This window comes from Pongo pygmaeus, chromosome 5, assembly GCF_028885625.2.
Source record: "Pongo pygmaeus isolate AG05252 chromosome 5, NHGRI_mPonPyg2-v2.0_pri, whole genome shotgun sequence".
Lineage (NCBI taxonomy): Eukaryota > Metazoa > Chordata > Mammalia > Primates > Hominidae > Pongo > Pongo pygmaeus.
In genome coordinates, this window is record NC_072378.2 from 104223953 (window position 1) to 104238212 (window position 14260).

The window sequence follows — 14260 nt, forward strand, 5'->3', positions numbered from 1 at the left end:
ACGCTGGAAAATCTGGGCATGACAGCGTCTCCTCTCTTTATAGCTGCCCCCTTTCAATAGTCCATTTTATTTGAAACTATTAAGAGAAGTAAAACAATGTTTCAAACCCTGGAGGCAGATATCTCTTATTCCTGATGCCCTTTCCTAGGCACCCAGAATGCAAAAATGAGAATGACTCTGTCTCTGCCTTCCTGGAGCCCAGAGTCCAGGAGAGATAGCCTTCCAGTGAGGCCACCTGTTATGGGAAAAACCTGGGACTATAATGTCCCTTCAAACTGGGAAGGAGCCAAGAGACCAAAGAATGACTCAGACAAGTCCAGCTTGGTGTGTAGATTTTATTACGACTTACATACAGGGCATTCCTGGGTGACAGCAGGACAATTCCAGAGATTGGTGCCCCCTCCCAACTCTAAGCTGCTTTTAAGCTAATTTTCTGGCTCTTTGCCTACTGTGAGCAATAAGACTCTTTTCCTTGGTATGTTCCGAGATACCTTCTGGGATGGTTTGGGTTCTCAGGGACACGTACTCCTCAGCTGGTCACCATGGTCTTGGCTCACCAACTAGCTTTCAGAGTTTAAGCAGCGAACATTCACCCTTATGCAACCTGGTAAGTGTCCTATCACACTACACCACCCAGATAGTCACCTCCTCTGAGTCCAGCTCTTATCTGGACCTCTGTCTCATGTTATAACTGCTCATAGATGTGTGTACCTCCTATTAGGGCACAAGCTTCCATAGGGGAGACCTTATCTTATCTCTGGATCCTTAGAGTCTATAAATGTTGAATGACACATTTGAGGGGAAGTAATAAGGAGTGGTGCTTCACTGTAGTCTCCACATTGTCAAATAAGTAAGGTGTGTTATGTGTGAACATCGAAAGATGTGTGAAGCAGCATAAAAGCTGCCTGCATCTACATTTCTGCATCTCAGATTCCAGCACCACCCTATATCCCTAATGAGAAGACAAAGTTAGCTTTAATATCCTTTTCATGTAAAATTAAAGCTCACTGAGTTGTCTCTGAATTGGAAATCGCCTGTTCCTGGAAAGCCTGGTCTTTTTCAGGACTGCCCTGTGTCATTGATGGTGATTGCTATTTTTAGGTCATTGAATATGTTAACTAATGCTTTATTTTTTACTTTCATTTAAGGTCTGTCCTCTCTTTTTCACTGATTAATATGTCCAAAAACCTTTTTTTTAAACTATTTGTTTGAATAAATAGCCTTGTAACATTTTACTCCCACGTGGTTTAATAGTCACTGAAAAGCTGTCATTTAAAAATACTTCCTCCCGTGTGCAAACATCTGGCCTACCCATTTAGCATTTTGAAATAAGTAGTAATTATCTAACTCTGTTTTGGCATGATATTGGGTGACAACTTAGAACTCCAGCATCTATTCCCAAACCTGGTGACTGTTACTGAGCAGAATTCACTTTGTGGGAACACTGGAGTTTAATTTAGTACCACATACTCTTGCCTTCCAAAATTCAAAATTAAGGCCTGGCACTGTGGCTCCCACCTGTAATCCCAGCACTTTAGGAGGCCAAGGCAGGAGCATTGTTGAGGTCAGGAGTTCGAGACCAATATGGCAAAACCCTATCTCTACTAAAAACTACAAAAATTAGCTGAGTGTGGTGGCTCACGCCTGTAATCCAAGCTACTCAGGAGGCTGATATAGGAGAATCACTTGAACCCATGAGGCAGAGGTTGCAGTGAGCCAAAATCACACCACCACACTTCAGCCTGGGCAACAGAGCAAGACCCTGTCCCCTCAACCCCCCCCCAAAAAAAATCAAAATTAAGTGCTTGGCACTACTTAGCCACATATTAAGTAAAATCAGAAAAGTCAAAATGTGTCCAGGTTAGACATAGAAGAGGCAAGAAATTTTTGCAATTTGGATTCTGAAATTATGACATCCTAGGATTCATAGTTCTTCACAAAAAAAAATAATAAGACAGAAGAGGGAGGAGATGAAAGGGAAAGAGAGGAACCTATGAAGCATTACTGGAGACATTGTCATGAGCAGGAGTTTGTTTAGACTCACCAATAAGGCTGGCCCTTTGGCATCTCTTCCCCTAAGCTCTTTGGAACAGAATCTTATTAGAATAGTACTGAGGTGGTTTAGGCAGGTCTTACTTAATTCTCCAAGCTCTACAAATGGGGTGTGCCCATTTTTGATAGAGATTGGCTAGCTAATTATCAAACTTGTTTCTTCTCCTCCTGGGGCCTATAGAAGGTCTACATTTCTTAACCTCCCTGCAGAGGAGGGTTATCACTGGGTTCTGGACAATTTAATCTGAGCAGAGGCCATGTATGCCACATGCCATTATCAGTGGCCTTCCTCCTTCTGCTAGCTTGACACAGATGAGCACAGTAACCTGGGAAGCCCTGTGTTAAGGGCAGAGTTCAATGACAGAAGGAGCCTGGGTTGCCAAATCACTGCTTGGAAGGAAGTGTCAGATGACCATGAACACTCATTTTAGACTCTTTATGGAATTCTTATAGAAGCAAATTATAGTAACATGACCTGCCAAATCACTGAGATTAGGGGGTTTAATCTGTTGTAGCAGCTAACATTACCTTAACTAATATACAGTCTCTCTTTAAAGAATTACTTAGAGAGCTTCAGGGAAAGGGAGATTTAAAAGGGGGAGCAATAGACAACTGGGGATTTATTTATTAATTCATTCATTCTTTCAACAAAGATTAAGTTCCTGCTATGTGTTTGTTGATATTCTATTAAGTAGAGATAGGGAAGTGAACAAAACAGACAACATATCTATCCATGTGGAACTTTTATTCTCATAGAGAAAAGGGAGACAGGGTGATAATGTGTAAGTAAAATATATAAGAGTAAATGTATACTATGAAAAATATCAGAAAAGGGACAGAATGAATCCTAGTGGCAGAGAGCAAGGGATAGGAAATGTGACTCACTCTGATGGAATCGTGCCTGGTTTAGAGTCTAAGTGACACCTGGGGCCACTGACTTACACAGGGGAGAGAGTGTCATGAGGATAGTCTTGATGGCGTAGGACAGGTGGTAGTTGTGAAACTGGGAATGTTGTGGGTGGGCTAAAGGAGTTGGGATCTTGTAAGACCAACCAGAGATTCCTAGATCCATCATTCTAGAACATAGTGTTCCATAAAGATGTGTATACTTTAATAATAAGGAAAAAATATAGGTGCTTATATAGAACACAAACATTTATAAGCAGAAGTAAAGAGAAACTAAGAGCAATAAATCTTCTAGCTGAAATGTGTAGCTTCTACTTTTGCCTATGCACATGAAAGAAAGTTAAAAACTATATAGAACTGGAGGGTAAAAAGTTACAAAGTAAAATATAATTAGAATTCAGAACTACATTAAAAATAATACTGCTGTGATGGCAACACATTAGTCACAGCTTCTACCAATCATAAGAAAAGAATTAAGGTCAGAAGCAAAAGAAAGAGATAAGTAATACTTAATATTCAGGTATACCTGCTTTGAGAAAACTGAATACAATACACAAAAACTCAACCCCACAAATCAGATAACTTAGGGAGTGATTTTTTTAATGCTCATAATAAAAGGATTTATTGCTCTAGAAGAGTCACTTTAGGATTGCTTTAAATACAGGATTTTCAATGGGTGTCTATCCCAAATAGATGAAAACTTGCCAAGCCAAGGATTTTTCTAGACATGAGACATTTAATATAAGGATTTGGAAAAGCATTGAACACATGCCAGAATCATTTTTGTTTCATGTAACAAAATATGTATAAAGAAATGTATTTTCTCAATTTTTGCAGGTTATAGATATTGTAGATATTCACAGAATATGGAGAAGTGAATATTATCAAACATTTATTTTAATAAGTATGTACCATATGAGATACATATAACATTTCTCCATTGTAAGAGCAGTTACTGGAAACCACACTCTTGGTAACTGCCATTATCATCAGATATTCCAACAAATAGGACCAAAGCAAAGTTAACCACAGAAAACTGAGTGACTCCATGGGTAAAAATCAACTTTACACACATACAGAATAGAGAGTTATACCAGCTATGAAGCCTACAGCTTTGAACTACAGAAGTTGAAATGGCAGTTTCTAAACAATAAAAATGGATTAAAAATTAAATTGTCCGGACTAGTGATTAAAAATAAAATGCTAAAGTAATATCCATCAAAAATGCTCACAAGATGAAGAGAAAAGCACAACTCCTGGGGCTGTGCTCAGGGGCTGCCAGGAGGTAACAGGGAAGGGAAGGGAAGGAAAGGAAAGGAGAAACCAGGCAGATCCCGGCTGTGACTGAACTCTTTCAACTAGGGAATCTCTAGCTGTTGTTAAAAATGGAATTCAATGTAAGCTTACAAAATGATTTACCTGCTAATTTTTTTTATAATTTTATAATATATTTATAATTTTATAATGAGTATAATTTGATCATTCATTATACACAGGACAAAATTCAATCCCAGAAAGATATAGTGACTTTCCCAAAATCTCTCAGCTAATTAATGCTAACCGAAGTCTCCAGTTTACCAAATATGCTACACTTCCAGTTGACGGTGGTATTATATAAATATACTAGAATCTATAGCACCTATTGTATAAACAGATTAGAGAAAATTACTATCACAGAAAATCTGAAAATAAAAGATACATAGGTAGCATGTACTATCTTCTTACTATATGTCAGGCATGATTCTAAACATTTTATAATTATTAACTCATTTAATACTGGAAACAAGTCCTACTCTATACATTGGAAAAGAAAATACAAAAGCGTTAATTTGCCTTCCCAAAGTGACACAGAGGAGTAGACATATTTTAAACCTAAGTGGTGGGATTAATACCCCATGCTCTGAACCATTCTTACAGGATGTAGCATATAAAGATGCAGCACATAACAGTGGTGGCCCCAGGATTGAGGCTTAGAAAGGACACGACACAGAATAGGACTGGAATAGGACCAACAAAGTAAACAATCCAAGAGATCACAGATAGGAAAATTGCAAGATTTTTAAAGATAGGTTTGACTTTGATATTTGTTCATTTATTAAACAAATGTTTATTGAATGTTGACCATGGGCAAGCACCATTGTAGCCAGTGGGGAGTCAGAGGTAAAAGTGTCATTATCTCCGCTTTTATGGATCTTATGTGCAATAAACAAGAAATGCATACATGCAGAAGAAAAATATTGGAGAGTAATAAGTATTACAGAGAATTCAAATCTGACAGTATAATGGAGTAAATTGGTGGCTAGTTTAGATTAAATGGCCAGGAATTAGCTCTCTGAAGAGGTGTCATTTGAGCTGGTATCTGAAAGATAAGAAGTAGCTAGCCATAAAAATTCAGTGGGAAGAGTATCCCAACCAGAACAAACCAGGCCAAGTATAGAGACAGAGGAGTGTAGTTGGTTTCATCGTGAGCAACTCATTGGAGAAATGGCTTGAGATGAGACTGGAGGGAGAGATAGAGAGCAGCATCCTCAGAGAAAAATGTTATTTCCAAGTGCAATGAAAAGAAACAGGAGCGTTTTATGTGGGAGGGTAACATGACCTGAATTACTTTTCAAGAGCATCACGCAGCAGGTCGCTTGTGTGGAAAGGGTTTTAGAGGACAAGGGGGAAGCAGGAAGAGCACTGAGGAAGCCATGCAAGATCCCAAACCAGTTGAAAGATGGTAATGGTTTGAACAAAGGCAGTGGAGACAGAGGTGAAGAGCAGTAGATTTGGGGGAGATGTTTAGGATGTAGGCACAGCAGGGCTTGTTGACGTGGGCAATGAGGAAGAAAGAGGAATTCAGGATAAGCTCTTGACATTGCACAGAGTTCAGTTAAAATGGGAACTGAGAAAACACTGTGCTTTTAGGGAAAAAAAAACTCACATCTGAAGCTTTTCCAAATTATGCAGAAAAAAGAAAATAATCACACGACAGGCACATGTGGCTGGAGTTCAAAGACAGCATAATAACAGTCTTTTAAAAACCATTATATTACTGCTACATTTGTCGTTCAAATGATGACTGGAGCTTGACCAAGAAATTCAAATGAAAAAGTAACAGGCAACACAAAGATGCTTTATAAATTCAAAAATGCAGATGCTAAGTAAAATAAACACAGATTCACCTCACTCAAACCATATTTAAGCCTGGGTAATTTGTATATTCATTTAATTTCCATGAGTGCATTCGAGTGAGATTTTGGAGGGTTTTCTTTCTGCAAGTGTATCAGAAACTATCCCTCTAAATGAGTATTGTCCCCTTCAAAATAACTGCTCTGAGAGAAAATAAATTTATTCTAATGATATTGTAATTGCTCAAAAATTGTCTTGGAACTGCTCTGTGAGGTTTACTTTCAGAGCCAGTAGCACATTCTCAGAGCAACAAGTCTACATCACTGAGGGTGGGCTAATTCAAAGACAGTCTGAGGCGGAGAGCCCCGCATGGCTGATGAAGTTCAGTTCTCTCATTGTCGCTCTGCGGTGTTCTCAGAAAGGGCACAGCAAGTAAGCCCACGCTCTCTGGTGTGTGCAGGCCGTCACACCCACAGAGCACTCAGACACAGTAAGCATTCTGTACGATAAGCCTGATGGACAGGTTAACCTCGTGGGCTGAATTTTTTATGAGCGAAGCCATCGATATCAAAGAAACAAGTCCACATTGTACTCAGAGGCAATTCTTTGGTGTAATCTTTTTTCTTAGGGCAGGGATAGTGCATGTTCCAGTCCAATTCTGATAATTTCTTTCCACACCATCCTAGATAGGACATGTTTTACCATTGATTTCTATGTTTTAATATATCATGTTTCCAAGTCTTGGTTCAGGGAAGACGGCATATATCTATACACCTTCCCATGTACCTAATGGGAAGACTTCTCTGCCTGTTCTTTAGTACAAAATACAAGTACAACTTTTCAGAACTTGCCTCATTTCTGAGTTTTACTTTTAAGAATGCCTATATACCTTTGTCTAAATTAAAAATTTTAGCCCTCCTTCTGATAGTTAATTGCTTATTTGAATGCACCAAATATCTGATATTCTTAAAGATTCCGTGATTATACTGTAAACGGATGAGTGGTTCCAACATTTTCAGGCACTTTTTTTTTTTAAGAATGGAAAAATCTATTGACGTTGCTTTTTCTCATAAACTTCTCTTGACATGTCTAGTGTCTCATTTTGCATATTTGTTCAGTCACACATAGAAAAAAAAGAACAAAGTTATTTGCTCTCTGAAATTGCTGCTAGTTTACATGTTGTCAAAAGCAACATGTAATTCTATTCACTTTCTTTGCTAACACACAAGAAGGACTGGCCAAAGTATCACTGTTGCTGGTAGAATAGGAATTTATATTACTCTTCTGATGATTTAGATATAATTGCTCATGTACTCAAATTTACTACACAGAATAAATCATTTACTATACTTTGTAATTGATTACATAATTGTTTTACTTCCCATGTAAAAAAAAAAAATAAAGGAGTAGAAGCATTCTATTTTTGGATCAATCCTAAAATAATCTCCTTTCAGGTATAGGCACCCCTTACCTTTCCCTTCCACCCCAAACAAACACTACTGGGTCAGGAGATTTTCCCCCAAAGAGTTACATTATGAAAATATGATACTTGGAGGCAAGATTTATTTTCAACTGTGATAGACATCTGGGCTCTAGCCTAAAAGAAAGAGGGAGGAGAAAGTTGATATAACAGGACAAAAGGATCTTAGGGATGTGCCTCAATGGTACATTATTGAGCCCTGTAATAATTAGCTCTGAAATGAAGTTACAAGATGTTCTAGATGTGAACACTTCCTGGACTTGATGGACCAAACATTGGGCTCTCCTGTCACAAATGAATATAGCCAAGGTCGACAGATACAGAAGGTCAACTATACTCCATTTTATATAAGAGACTAGAGCATCCATGAATTTTTGTATCTGGCGGGGGTGGGGGATCTTGGAAATCAATCCTTCATGGATACCAATGGACAAGTGCATACAGAAGAAAAAAAGAAACTTCAGTCATTCTTTGTGCCTGTGGCTTACGTGTAAAAGTGCAGTCAAAATGCTTTTTTCAATTTTATCATTGACTCACATTTATTAGTTTGATGCAACTTGAGATCAACTAAGAGTTCATTGTCAAGATTTGTCTTGTATTTAAAAGCAGGCAAAAGTGAAGTTAAAATGCATTATCCTTTCGTTTTCAATACAATTCTTAAAGCAAACTAAGGAAAGTCCAAATTTAAAAATCAGGTCTAGTTGTAACTTCATTTTAAAGATGGAACCTGGGTGTTCAGATAGCTTTCATTGGTAGTGTTGATGAAAACTAACTAACAATAGCATCAAAAATATGCTGTTACTGCCAGAGACTTTTTCATTTAACCTTTCAAAGCTGTATGAAAACTACACAAAATTTAGCCACATGGCTAAAGAGTTATGTCTTCTAAAGCTTCCCTGCATTCTAAGAATGTTAATTTTTCATATCAACAAACAAGAACATAAGTAGATCATATATTTAAAAATGTAATAAAATCCAGGATATCCCTGCCACTACATACATGCAACCAATATAATCCCCTATGTTGCTCTATAATTAAAATGAATCAAATTCTAGAAATTCCACTATGTATATGCAACCAATATTATCTCCTATATTGCTCTATAATTACAATGAATTAAATTGTAGAAATATGTAAGCAAATTTAGTTAAAGAGATAAAACAAACAATGCACACATGCTATAGATGCATAGTTTTTCAACTTTCTGAATAAGCATTCCCAGAAACACAAAACTGCTTAATGATTCAATCAAGTTTAATCCTAACAGTTACCCATGTGCCACTTTGGATGTAAACAAAAAATATCAATTTCAGATATAATTATATATAGCTCAGAAGTATATCCTTCTAGTTTGAGTTGAATACAACACTGAGAAATCACACAAAGGACTAAACTGTTGCAGGTATACAATTCTATTTTTGTAGATGAATAATTGGTCATTCATATCCCTGTCTGCTGCATGCCCTTTGTATCCTTCTATTGAATCACCAGTTCCCTATTCCATAATACATGACTTTGTTTTAGGGGCACCAGCTTTTTTATGCTCCTTTTCTTTGTTTTTTTCCTGTCATGTCCCTGTTTCTCTGTATTGCTATTCCATTTAAATTGTTTAATATCCTCCTGATTTGGGTTCATGATCATTTTCCATATCATTTTACTTTTTTGTTGTTGTTGTTGCTGTCTTTCAATTCTTCCTCTCTACCTGTAACTGTTTTCTTCTTTTGATGCCTACTAAAGGATAGTGAGTGAAACAATTTGCTCTAGTTTATTTAGGTTTTTGTTGTATCTTGTTTTAATAAGATTTTGTTCTTTCTCAATTTTCTCTCTTTCTTACACTTTTTGTGTAGTAGGGCCAGTCCTCCAAGGGAAAAAAAAAAACAAAACACCAAGACAGGATTAAATGTGCAAATATTCTATTGGGGAAAATTGCTATGTCAAAAAAGGATCCAAGTAAGATTGGGAGAGCCATCAGACTGCTATGCACGTTTTACCCCAGTGAAGGTTGTGGGGAAGCAGCCTAGACTTCTATTCAATGTAGGGCATGATCAGGATTGGCAGCACCTACCAGCACAACAGAAGTGCTAGCCCTTGACCGGGAATTATCTGGACTACTTCTGCATGCCCAGAAAATGTTGAGGATGTTTTAGTATAACAATCCTCAGAGGTATTCATCCAGATGTCTTCCACGATTCAGGTTCTCAGATTTCCCCTGGTACTGCACTTGTTCCATGAGACACCTGCCTGCTTTGAGCATTCAAGTGTTGGAACTCCGAAACCCTACCAATTAGGTCTGCAGCCTACAATGTCTGCCTTTCCACTATAGGTAATAAAGACATCTTTCTAGCCAACCTTGGAAGTTCTCTGGTTCTTACGGTTTAGCTTGATTATTAATAGCTCTCAGCGTCTCACTGTTCTTTCCTCTTATTATCATTATCTAGGTTTTCAATATAATTTAGCAGCAATTAGCCAACTCAAATGCTTTGTAGGCATTGTATGAACTCATGGTACCTACAGAACTGAGACTTTGTTGCCAATAGCGAAGTCCTCAATAACACAGCCATATGATAATATTTCCTGCCTCTTTTTCTCCAGTTGGTCACTCCTATTTCCTGAAGTGACTCCTTCCAAAATAACTGCCTGCACACAAGTCCTTGTTTCAGGTTCTACTCTCCAAGGAACTCAAACTAAGACAGTTGATTCCCAGAATATCCAGAGAACAATGCCTCAGGATAGGATTCTGGACCTAGATCACTCACCAGATAGACAAGAACATCTATTAAATGCTGGTGGTGGCAACCATAGTGGAGACTGTACCATCACAATGACCAAGTCCCTGATCACAGTGGAGGAAAAAGGATTCAGTTAGACAGTCATCCTAGCACCTGAACAATATGGAACAAAAGTATAGCCATAAAGACCTTGGAATTGGCTGGCATTTGTTGCCATGGAAGTCTTAAAGAAAGAGAAATCTTTAAGAATGCAAAGACCTAAAGGATCCCATTGTATCTTTTTCTTCCTGAAAGACCCTGAAAATATATAAATTAAAATGAACAGGTTAAAGTGAAGGTAAAAACTAGTCAAAGATATCAGCAGAGTCCCTGGCACTTAAAACATGGCCATTGATCTGTTGAATGATTCTTTTATGACTCAAACAGTTGAGCTGGAGGGATTGCTACCAACAAAAATAATAGGCAGAAACCAAAACTATTCCAAAGTGACTAAGGGCAGCCTGGAAAGACAGAGAAAGTTGAGTGGAGAATGGGAACATCTTAGCCTATGGAGACGGTAACTGCAGGTTAATGCTCAGATTCCTGTTTTCATGCACACATTTTCCAAAAGCATGCTCATTTCTTTGCAGAGCTCTGGTTAAGCAGAGCTCATCTTGGCTACAGCAGCAACATCTGAAATGCATCACTCTTCCCTGTCATGCTCTCCCCACATGTGCGACCTGTGGTTACCTCCCAATAAATTACATGTACCCAAGTCCTTGTCTCATGCTTTGCTTTCAGAGGACTCCAAACTAAGAATGACAATAATCAGCTCTGCCAGCTTCTGGTTTGGTCAGAGCCTACATGATCAGATGACTCTGGAGAGGGCAGTAGCAACAGAGGGAAAGGAATTGTGTCCGGGGAAAGCCAGGCAAGCTCAGACTCAGTGATATCTGCATCAGTACATATGATGATGAACAAGCCAGCCCCTTGCAGAGTGCATTTAGATTTTGCATTACTCATCTGTCATCTTTCTCTAGCTCTAATACTTACACCTGATTCAAGGTTTCTGCATCTGAGGTTTACCTACATAACATAGTGGTTATTAAACCCATTTATGCCTAGAGTTCCATTATTAGAATGCTAAGCATGTGGGAGTTATTTATATCCTACTGCTCAAGGTCATTGTCAAGGTCTGATGGCAAAAATACAAAAACAATTGCAACCTCAGGCATAAATGGGTTAAAAACTCCTGCAAGAGCAAGGTAAACACTGTGGGCAACTGTTAGAATGAAGGACTGAGCCGATTATTGAGTTACAGAGTGGGGCAAAGGGGCAAAACAGAGGACTCCAGTTACCAGAATAAATACTAGTATATATGTGGTCACAGGAACAATATGGAAATCCTGTTAGAATTAGACTTCAATTTAAGAATCACACTTATAAGGTTATCTAGAGGCTGAATCCTGGAATGCCTCATCACTGACAGCATCCCATATCCTAAAATATGGTAAATAGCACAGAGTAGAATGGTGCTTACCAGAGGCTGGAGAATGGAAGAATGGAGAGAAGGTCAAAGGGTAGAAAGCCTCAGAAGAATTAAGGGGGTTTTTTGAGGTCTATTCACAGTGTGATGAGTATAGTTAATAATAGTGCATTGAACATTTCAAAATCTCTAAATTTCAAATGTTCTCACCACCAAAAAAAAATGATGAGTATTTGAGGTGACAGATGGGTCAATTAGCTTAATTATTCCACATTGTATTCATAAATCATAACATTGCTTTGTGCCTCATAAATATGTTACAAGTAAAATCTGTCAATTTTAATAAAAATTTTAAAATGAAATAAAATATGGTTAAACTCAGGCTGTGATCAGTCACTGAGAAGGGGATGTGGAACTTTCAAGGTCCTGCTAGCACTGGAGCTAACGTCACAATTTCAGAACTATGTGGCATTCCAGTGGCGATTCTCCCCTCTTAAAAGTGGGAATGAAACCAACAATACCAACCCTGCACTCTTCCTAGACATAAGTTAAAAATTCTTCTATAAATTAAGCCTTAGAAATGCCTCTCTCCCTTCTCTCATTCGTAGATGAGTGAATCAGACCCATGATCTAGAAGTATTTTTTATTGTATGTTAGTTATCAATAGATTTTTAAGAAAGTTACTGACATTTATGACAGTACGTATAGTTTATTTCCCTCTAAATGTTCTCTTCCCTTTTCTTGATCAGGGTCAATATCAGCCTATTTCTTTCACATATAAGGAAAACTTTTTGTCTACTAAATCATCACTCTTTAACCTTCTGCTTTTCCCGTAGTATACCCAAAGTTGAGCTTCACCTGAATGTCAGTATGCTAAAGGTTTCCTCATTTATAATAACTCTAATAGCATTATATATCACTATTAATTCATGTAGCTTGCTTATATTCCTAAAAACATTTTAATTTTAGTGTTACCTCACTCACATCTGTCTTCACTCCTCCAGCTTCTATCCCTACCCTTCATCATTTACTCTACGGCATAATATCACCTACATCCTAACCAAAATAAAGCAATGGCATCAATGCTATGGCCCCTTCCTGACAGGTAAATTTGTGGGTTCAGCAACCTTTGAAATGCCCCCATAAAAGCAACTTCAAACATTTAAAAATGTGTATTCACAAATTCTCATAAATTCTTTGGTGGTGTGATGCTGAGACCCAAATGCAATGATTTAATGTTGCACAGTTAATCTGTGAGAAACTGTATCTATTACTTACTGACTATAACAATGCTAATACCAAGCTTTTTTCTCAAAAAGCAGTGTAAACAATATACTTGTGGAGTTAGAGATAAAAGTTCACAGTAATCATGACAATCTTGATCCAAACATATTTATGATGTTGCTCTATTGTTTACATGGCCCTTTGTGTTTGATTCTGTACCATCTTCATTCTTAATAAATCTGAGGCATTTGCATTAAACCAAAGAACAATTACATGGTATTATGATGTCTGGAAAGATTCTTTTTCATCAAACCTGGTTTGTTTTACTACGCCTGAGTTGGACTCAGGATATTCTCTGGGATGTTGACCTAGGCAAGTTTTCTCTTAGAGGTTGAGGGCAGCCTTCACCCCTTCTGAGAAAGAGTTTACCTCCTAATGTTGTGAGATTCAAATGCTTCTTCCATCTTTCCTTTTATATTTCTCCTAAAGAGCACTCTGAGGTATTCTTATTTTCTATATTCTATTTAATTGGTATAAAATTATATTACAACAAAACATGACAAAACTTTCCTTCTGAGAAGCTTAGGTGGAAATATGCTATTTGGAGTTTCTTGGAAACAACACTTTATGGGGACCCTGCTATCTGGTTTTTTTGTTTGTTTTTTGTTTTTTGGTTTTCTTTTTGAGACCGAGTCTCGCTCTGTCACCAGGCTGGAGTGCAGTGGCAAGATCTTGGCTCACTGCAACCTTCACCTCCTTGGTTCAAGTGATTCTCCTACCTCAGCCTCCCGAGTAGCTGGAACTACAGACACAAGCCACCACGCCTAGCTAATTTTTGTATTTTTAGTAGAGACAGGGTTTTACCATGTTGGCCAGGATGGTCTTGATCTCTTGACCTCATGATCCACCTGTCTCGGCCTCCCAAAGTGCTGGGATTACAGGTGTGAGCCACAGCACCTGGCCAATAGTTACTATTTATCAATAATATCATGTGTTCTATCTGTCAAGTATTATCGACATTTATTATCTTCTGTCCTTGTTGAATGCCTGAGCACTCAGCTGGGCCTGAAAAAACCTAGCAGGAGCAGGTTTTCTTTGACATATTCTGGAACTGCTCTCTCCATGAAGTGTCATCTTTTCCTTATATTTAGATGAAAATAAAGACAAGCTGACACATATAAAATTTAAGATCATACTTAGATTTCAAAACCTGTTATCTAAGGCTCTGCCTAACTTACTCACCAAACTTTGCAAACAAATACGCTTTTCCAACATTTTATTACATAGTC